The following is a 7,921-nucleotide window of genomic DNA, read 5'->3' on the forward strand; positions in this document are numbered from 1 at the left end:
GACAGTGTCTCACTCTGTTGCTCAGGCTGGAGTGCAGTGGTGTAATCATGGTTCACTGCAGCCTTGAACTCCTGGTCTCAAGCTATTCTCCTGCCTCAGCCTACCAAGCAGCTGGGACTACAGATGTGCACCACCACAGCCAGCGAATTTTTAAATTTTTTGTACAGTTAGGGTCTCCCTATATTGCCCAGGCTGGTCTCTAACTCCTGGTCTCAAGTGATCCTCCTGCCTCAGCCTCCCAAAATGCTGGGATTTCCGGCGTGGGCCACAGTGCCCAGCTGAAACAACTTTTAAAAGGTATATTAGAGATCCAACTAGATTCTACTCTTGCATTTATCTGCAGCATATCAATTTGGTTTGCCCATGGTTAGGTGGTTCTTGGTCTGGGTCTTAGTTTCATGGGTCTACACATACGTGAAAACTCATCAAGCTGTATATTTAAGACTTGTGCGTTTTAGTCTGTGTGTTTTGTTTCAATTTTTTAAAGTTTTTATTTATTTTTTAAGTCAGAAGGGGTTTAATGGGTCAAGAAAATTTACTTCTGTGCATACAAATTATCTCCAGGTGTGTTTGTTCAAACAGGGTAACCAAATAGGGACAGATCCTACAGTGGCTGCTGCCCAGAGTTTTACACAGATGGGAACATGACCGTACCCCTGAACCCTCCACCCTTCTCTTGCCTGTGATTACCACTCCTTCCCTGGCCTTTTCTGGCCTGGCCGCTTTCGCTGCTGAACTGGGGCAACGATTTTGTTTCTCTTCATTACCCTTCACCTCGCCAGGCCTCTGTTCATCCCGTCCCTCAGCCGCTGGTACCACGTATGCAGTTAGAACTCAATAAATATTGACTCTAATTTTGATTGTTTGTCTCTGGTTAATAGGTGTTGGGGACTGGGTGCGGTGGCTCATGCCTGTAATCTCAAAACTTTGGGAGGCCAAGGTGCGAAGATCACTTGAGCCCAGGAGTTCAAAACCAGCCTGGGCAATACAGTGAGACCTAGTCTTTATTTTTTTTTTTTTCCAAAATAATTTTAAAAAAATATGTGTTGGGCTGGGCAGTGAGTATGGGAAAGAAGGGGGAAAGGGAGCTTATTTCTAATGTACAGATGGGGAGAAGTCTGGGGCTGCGTAGGAGCTGGGGTGAAGAACACAAGGCATTCTGGTTTTGCCTCTGTCTGTGACAATGTTTTCTTAATGTTGGAAAAATGCAATAGTTTTATCACTTGCCACATACCTTCCCATGCTGTTCCCCACTGAACCAAATCAGGTCATATTATACTTGCTGTGTTATACTGCACTGTTTTCCATTGACTTTTTGGTTATTGATATTGGCTTTTAGTGTTGGATGTGTGGTTTCTTTTCACACAAACATGAATACGTTGTACCACTGAGATTTTCCTAGGGGTTCAGTCATTTTGAGTTGGAGATAGTCACTGGGATGCACTTTTACATTCCTGTTCTCTCTTTCATCTGTGGGTGCCGCCCAGAGCATAGGCTTCCTGTGGAACAGTGAATGTGCTTACGTATGAGTAGAAGCAGCGAGGCTTTTCTTACGCAGCCTGGGAGACAAGGAAACCGCGGTGATGCCGTGTGCCAGTAGCACGCATTTATTTGTGGTATCTCGGAGCCTCAGATCCAGCCTCAGATCCAGTAACGTCCACAAGGATGAGGCCCTTTTGCAGGAGACGGAGAACACACCTCCCTTATTCCTGCTCCAGTAGTTGAGATCTGCCGGAGACCATTACTCATGTTTCCTGGACTTGAACTTTAGGACACTGGCCACTGGGCATTTTTTGCAGAGGGTCCTCATTAGAATTTCTCTTTCTGTCCGTTTTTTAACCTTATTTTTTTAAGCTACATTTCTAAATGCTTTTGAAACCAACAGTGTTGTTTTATTGTGCTGATAGAACCCAGATGGGAGGGGGGAGTTTTGGTTTTTTTTTTTTTCTTTCATCATTTGAATCATTGCACAAGCACCGTATCACCTAGAAACAGAGGGTGATTTCAGGACAGTGCTGTGGTCACAAAGCATGGTTAAGTTCGGAAAAGCAGCAGGGAGGAAAAAAAGTGCCTTCTGATTCGACACTTCCGTTCTGTGTGATTTAAGCGCGTATCTAGTTACAAGGTTTCTTTGGCAAAAGCAATTTTTTGCACCGGAGTTAGCCAGGCAAAGCCAGCATCCCCCTGGCCAGGAGAGTTTGAGGACCCATCTGCCTCACACATCATTAGCAGCATTGTTTGTTTAGGGCCCTTCTGTAGAATCTTTATTCACGGAGAAGTAGAAGAAAACTCAAACAGCCCAGCTGGATTTCCAGGTCCTGGGTGGAATTTGTAACCCCTTTGACTTCTCAACTGAGAAAATTGGATGCGGCTGTCACAGAGAGAGAATAAATATGGAACCCCACAATGCTATGCTTGCAGCCACTTTTATTCCATTGAATTTCACACATAATGAAAGGCAGGCGTACTCTGAGAGGCACAGAGCTGAACCAGTGCTGGGAGTCCTGCAATTCCAAGTAGGTTGAGCTGGTGACAATTCTGGGCAAGATACTTTAGTCCCCTTTTGTTGGCCGCTGGCTAAAACACGCAGGCAGTAATATCTCCTCCTGTTATCCTACTGCAAGCGTTCTGCTTTTAAAGCTAAAAAAACTATGAAAAAGGGAATATAATTGGTTAGTAAACACCTAAAAAATGTATGCCCTCACGAGTAATCAAAGAAAGGCAGTTTAAAATTTGATAGCATTTTTTCCCTATTGTGAGAAAGAATTTTTTTAATGATAATATCCAAACATCTTAATTCGCTTTTGTCATTTAATACTAAAACCCAGTTTAGTGTTTTATTAGGCTTTACTTTCATGAAAGGTTGGGAATTCTAAAAATAACTTATTTTGAAAGAGTAATGAATGGCCCAATAAACTTAATGGTCCAATTTAAGCGATTGATTGACTGGTCAATAGATGCTAGAGAAGTTAGGACTGGAAAAGACGGTAGGGCTTATGTGGCTCTGCCCCGTCATTTTCTAACTGAGAAGGCTGGAACCTAGAGACGTTGTGTGACTTGTCTGGGGTCACACGGTTGTACGGAGGCTGGAATTGCATTAGTAAAACACGAGTTCTTATTTAGATCTTGTTCTCAGCAAATAGCTTCACATAGGATTAAACTTTTTGTTTTCAATACCTCAAGGATGTTGTGCTTCCCTATCTTTCCAGACAGACAAGATGTCCGAGACCTCAAATCAGGCACTGTTCCCTCATTCACTCTTTCTCCTTAGAGGAGCGAGTGGCTGGATACTTCTACATCTTTAGAAAAAAAATTTTTTGAGATACAGTCTTACTCTGCCACCGAGGCTGGAGTGCAGCAGCATGATCATGGCTCACTGCAACCTCCAACTCCTGGGCCAAGCGATCCTCCCACCTCAGCCTCCTGAGTAGCTGGGACTGCAGGTGTGCACCACCATGCCTGCCTAATGTTTTTATTTTTGTAGAGATAGGGGTCTCACTATGTTCCCCAGGCTGGTCTGGAACCTCTGGGCTCAAGTGATCCTCCCACCTCGTCCTCCCAAACTGCTGGGGTTGCAGGCGTGAGCCACCACATCCAGCCTAGATCTGTTTAATGGGGATAATAATCCTTGCACAATTGATGCCTGTTTGATAATCTTAGAAACCCCTTGAGCAACTACAAATAAAAATAAGGTGTGTACAATCTAAAAGGGGGATAAAAAGTATATAGGTAAGTCTCGCCGGGCACGGTGACTCACGCCTGTAATCCCAGCACTTTGGGAGGCCGAGGTGGGTGGATCACAAGGTCAGGGGTTCGAGACCAACCTAACCAACATGGTGAAACCCCGTCTCGACTAAAAATACAAAAATTAGCTGGGCGTGGTGGCAGGCGCCTGTAATCCCAGCTACTCAGGAGGCTGAGGCAGGAGAATTGCTTGAACCCAGGAGGCGGAGGTTGCAGTGAGCCGAGATCGTGCCACTGCACTCCAGCCTGGGCGACAGAGTGAGACTCCGTATTAAAAAATATATATATATATATATAGATAAGTCTAATACAAAACAGAATAAATGTTATAAGAGGTTGTACTCGGTAAGGTCTTGCTGTTCCTTTAACAAACAAATCTCCCAAATGTAAATTGGCTCTAAAATCATAGAAATTTATTTCTAGCCCCTGTAAAAGCCAAAATAGATGTTCATTATTAACAGGCAGGTCTCTCCTGGGTAATTTTGGGGTCTGGACTTCTTCTGATTTATCACTCTATCTTTGGCCTGGTTTTGAAGGCCACCATGCTTGTGTGCATCAAGCTGAAAGAAGAAAAGTGGGTTTGGAGGTCTCCTGGTTGGAGATTTTTAGAGGCCAGCCCTGGGAGCTGCAGACATCACTTCTTCTAGCATACCTTTAGATAGCACCCAGCCATGTGACCACCTCTTGGTGCAATGGATGCTGGGTAATATAGTCCAGCAACATGCAATTTTAGTGACCATCAAGTGATCTCTGCTACAATGGGCTTTGAGGGTCCAAAGGAGGAGGATGTCATATGAGAGTGAAGTAACTTCTTGGACAAATCCACACATGCCTAGGAAGACATAAATAATAATTATTTCTACTATTAATGGTCATTGTGTCTTAATTTTAATTAGAGAGTTCTGCAGACTCCTCTTAGGTGGTGGGATATGTATCTCAAGTTGTTTGTATTTTCAGGAGCGGTGACTCTTTCTGATCCATGGCCTGTGCTGACAAGATAGCCCGGATCCCAGGGAGATCACACCTGCTCCAGCGGTCTCATGCAGCTGGTGAGGTGACCACAGAAACAGTGGGCCCTCCCCAAAGCCACATGCAGATACACTATAATCAGGACTCTTCATCCCCATTCAGCAGTGACCAGAGGCCAGCGGCCCGAGGCCTGTGCTGGTAGTTGGTTCCAGCTGCTGACATTTGTCATCCCATGGCTGCATAAGGCACAGACCACACCTCCTCATCTCCTTTCCACTCAGGCTGACAGTGCTCTCCTTCTGCCCCTTGTAGTGTTTCTACTGAATCAGACCTCCCAGCTGGGTTCCCACCCTCCAGACGCTTACCCTCCACACTCCATCCATCATTGTTGGAGCAAACAATTACCAGAGCTTTTCTAAATCCACATCTGATGATGCCTGTCCCCTGTTCAGATGCCTCAGATGTCTCCTGCAGATGACAGGAGACACCCAAACTCCTTATAAGTGGGCCCCAGTAGGAAGGTTCTGCTTCACCAAGATTTAATCCCTTTTGTTTGTCTTTAGATTTTGACTTTGGTTCTCTCTCTCTCTGGCTCTTTCTCTGCCCCTTCCCTTTTCTGTTTTCTGAAGTTAATTTTGGACTTGAAACGCGTGCGTTTTTCAGGCCTCTGTGCCTTTGCTCAGTGGGCGGGTCTCATTCTCCTATCTCCAGCTGTGAGAATCCTGCCTGTCCTCTTAGGGACAGGTTCAAATACCATCACCCCCAGGGAGCATCCCCACCATTGGAACGACATAGTCTCAGGTGTTTGGTTAGTAATTGATAACCTCCATTATAACATATTGCCCTGCTAAATATTGTAATCACATACGTTTGCCTCACCTCTACAAGCTTCCTGTTACTCACCTCAGAGTTCCTGTTACCCAGCTTTGAGTAAGACCTAATAGATGCTCAATAATATTAGTTGATTTGAATTAAGAGTCACGGAAAGAATTCCATTTAAATTACTTTTTGGCATTTTCACTGGGTCTGAACTTTTTTGTTTACTCTGAGTAGCAGATTTAAAACAGCTAACGGTTTAGTTCTGATCATGGAAAATTGCTCTCTGGGTCCTTACAGGACGGCTGCTTTTCCTAAAGATTATCTGTAATGATGGGAAGTATAGGTTGTCACTGGAATAGAAAGTGGTTGCCTCCACGGCTGGTAGGTGGGGTCTTGCTCCTGGGCGGTAGGTTACAGTTTGCTACCCTTACCTTGAGTGTCAGGGTACTTTGCAAGTAACTCTGTTAAAGCTCCTACGGTACCACATTTAAACAATAGATTTCAAATGGAATTTTTGGTTTTGTACAAGTGATGTTTTGTTTTCTTGCCTGGCTTCCACTCTAGACCAGCACTATGAAAGAGTCCATGAACTCTCTGTGATCATGGAAACGTTCTATAATCTGTGCTGGCCAAAACAATAGCCACTAGCCACTTGTGGCTACTGAGCCCTTGAAATGTGGCTTCTGCAATGGAGGAACTGAACATTTAATTTAAATTCATTTTTAATTTAAATAGCCACATGTGGCCAGTGGCTACCGTCTTGGGCAGTGATATTGAGTTCCTAGGAGAGCAGCATTTTATTAATTTATTGGAATATCCCCTACAGTACTGTGTATTCAGTAAACCTACAATAAGCGTTTGTTAAATGATGAACGGTTAACATTTATTGAGTGCCTGCTGAATGCCAGGTGCTTCCCAGAGGCTGTCCTTGTGTTACCTTCATTTTCTGCAGAGCCCCGTGTTGGGGCAGCGTAGACAGCAAGGCTTGACCCCGGTCATTGCAGCCTTCACCAAGAAAACAGGCAGCCGAGGGAGCAATTTAGCAAGAGGGTCAGGAGTTCCGTGAAACGAAGCCTGACAGAGCCATAAAAGAAACTAAAGAATATTGGTGGTGAACCAAAAGCCTCTGTAACCTGCCCAGGCCTGAATTTGGTGATCATGCTTTTGCCTGAGGCAGCCACAGAAGTTATTTAATTCTCAAAACCAGGGCCTGTGAGACCCACAAACCTGGTCTGGGGTTTGCCAGCAGGGACTCTAGTTTTGGCAAAGGGAATGTGGGCTGCTTAGCATTGGAGAGGGAGACGGAAGAGGTGACCACTTTGGCTTTGAATGTTCTCATCAGTGAGGAAGGAACTGGTGCTGTGCCTGAGTGGGCATGAACTTGTTTTGCCTGTGGTTTTCTTTAGAAAGCTGCTTGGCTCCTCTTCTCTCAGAGGATTTGGAAGGTCTTCCCCGCACCATCGAAGGAACAGTTTGAGACACAGGGGCGTCAACTGGGGACAGCATTAGAGGGACCCACATTACTTAGAGCTACTGGTTTCCCCCCAAATAAAAACCCAGGTGACATTTCTGCATGAGCAGTGAGTGACGAGGAGAATTTGCTTGCAGCCTCTCCGCTGCGCTCTGCCTTCAGAGTCCCTCTAGCCGCGGCCCCTGTGTTGCCGTTTGTCCCTGGGTACCTGACTGATGAAGACAGGCTCTGGGGTTCGTCATTGAAGGGGCTGTGGACCCAGGGGTGCTGTACTTCAGCCGTTCCATTCACTGCAACATTCATCTCCTGCCTGTTTACAAAAAATGAAATAATTATCCTATTCTTCCAAACGGAAATTACTAATTTTTGAAGCAGAAGGTTGACAGCTTCAGTAAGATTTCAAGAGAGCGAGAAGACTGGAATCAGGTGAGGCCAAAACTTCTTATCTAAACTTAGTTTCTGGGGTGGAATTACAGAATTGTTTAGAAAAAGAGTCAATATAACTACTTTCAGAAAATACCACCTGTGGAAATCCAGATTTCTAAATAGTGATTATGCATTTAGTACAATGATTCTCATATATGTAATATATATTTTTAAAATGTATATTGAGGTCCCTTTAAAGAACAGATGATAGGCTGGCTCATGCCTATAATCCTAGCAGTTTGGGAAGCTGAGGCAGGTGGATTTCTTGAGCCCAGGAGTTCAAGACCAGTCTGGGCAACATGGTGAAACTCTACAAAAAAATACAAAAATTAGCCGGGCATTGTGGCACGTGCCTGTAGTCTCACCTTCTCAGGATGCTGAGGTAGGAGGATCACCTGACCCCAGAGGGGTCAGAGCTGCACTGAGCCATGATCACACCACCGCAGTCCAGCCTGGCGACAGAGTGAGACCCTGTCTCAAAAAAAAAAAAAA

General features: G+C 44.9%; 1 protein-coding gene and 1 long non-coding RNA gene across 3 annotated transcripts in view; one reads left to right on the plus strand and one right to left on the minus strand.

Moving 5' to 3' along the window:
* WNT5B (wingless-type MMTV integration site family, member 5B) overlaps nt 1-7,921 on the plus strand; it is an 85,625-nt gene that overhangs the window by 46,158 nt on the left and 31,546 nt on the right. The window contains exon 1 of one of the 2 annotated variants that reach the window (XM_011967143.1): nt 6,946-7,429. The exons of the other annotated variant lie outside the window; for it this stretch is intronic. The gene's annotated coding sequence lies outside the window, so the exon portion shown is untranslated. Of the gene's footprint in view, nt 1-6,945; nt 7,430-7,921 lie in introns of those variants that run through there. 2 annotated transcript variants of the gene reach the window in all.
* On the minus strand, nt 2,408-7,315 carry LOC105529880. Its single transcript, XR_001004576.1, has 3 exons — nt 7,212-7,315; nt 5,079-5,181; nt 2,408-2,640 (listed from the first exon to the last, which is right to left on the minus strand). It is a non-coding gene; the product is annotated as an uncharacterized LOC105529880 (long non-coding RNA).

This window comes from Mandrillus leucophaeus, unplaced genomic scaffold, assembly GCF_000951045.1.
Source record: "Mandrillus leucophaeus isolate KB7577 unplaced genomic scaffold, Mleu.le_1.0 Scaffold79, whole genome shotgun sequence".
NCBI classification, from domain to species: domain Eukaryota; kingdom Metazoa; phylum Chordata; class Mammalia; order Primates; family Cercopithecidae; genus Mandrillus; species Mandrillus leucophaeus.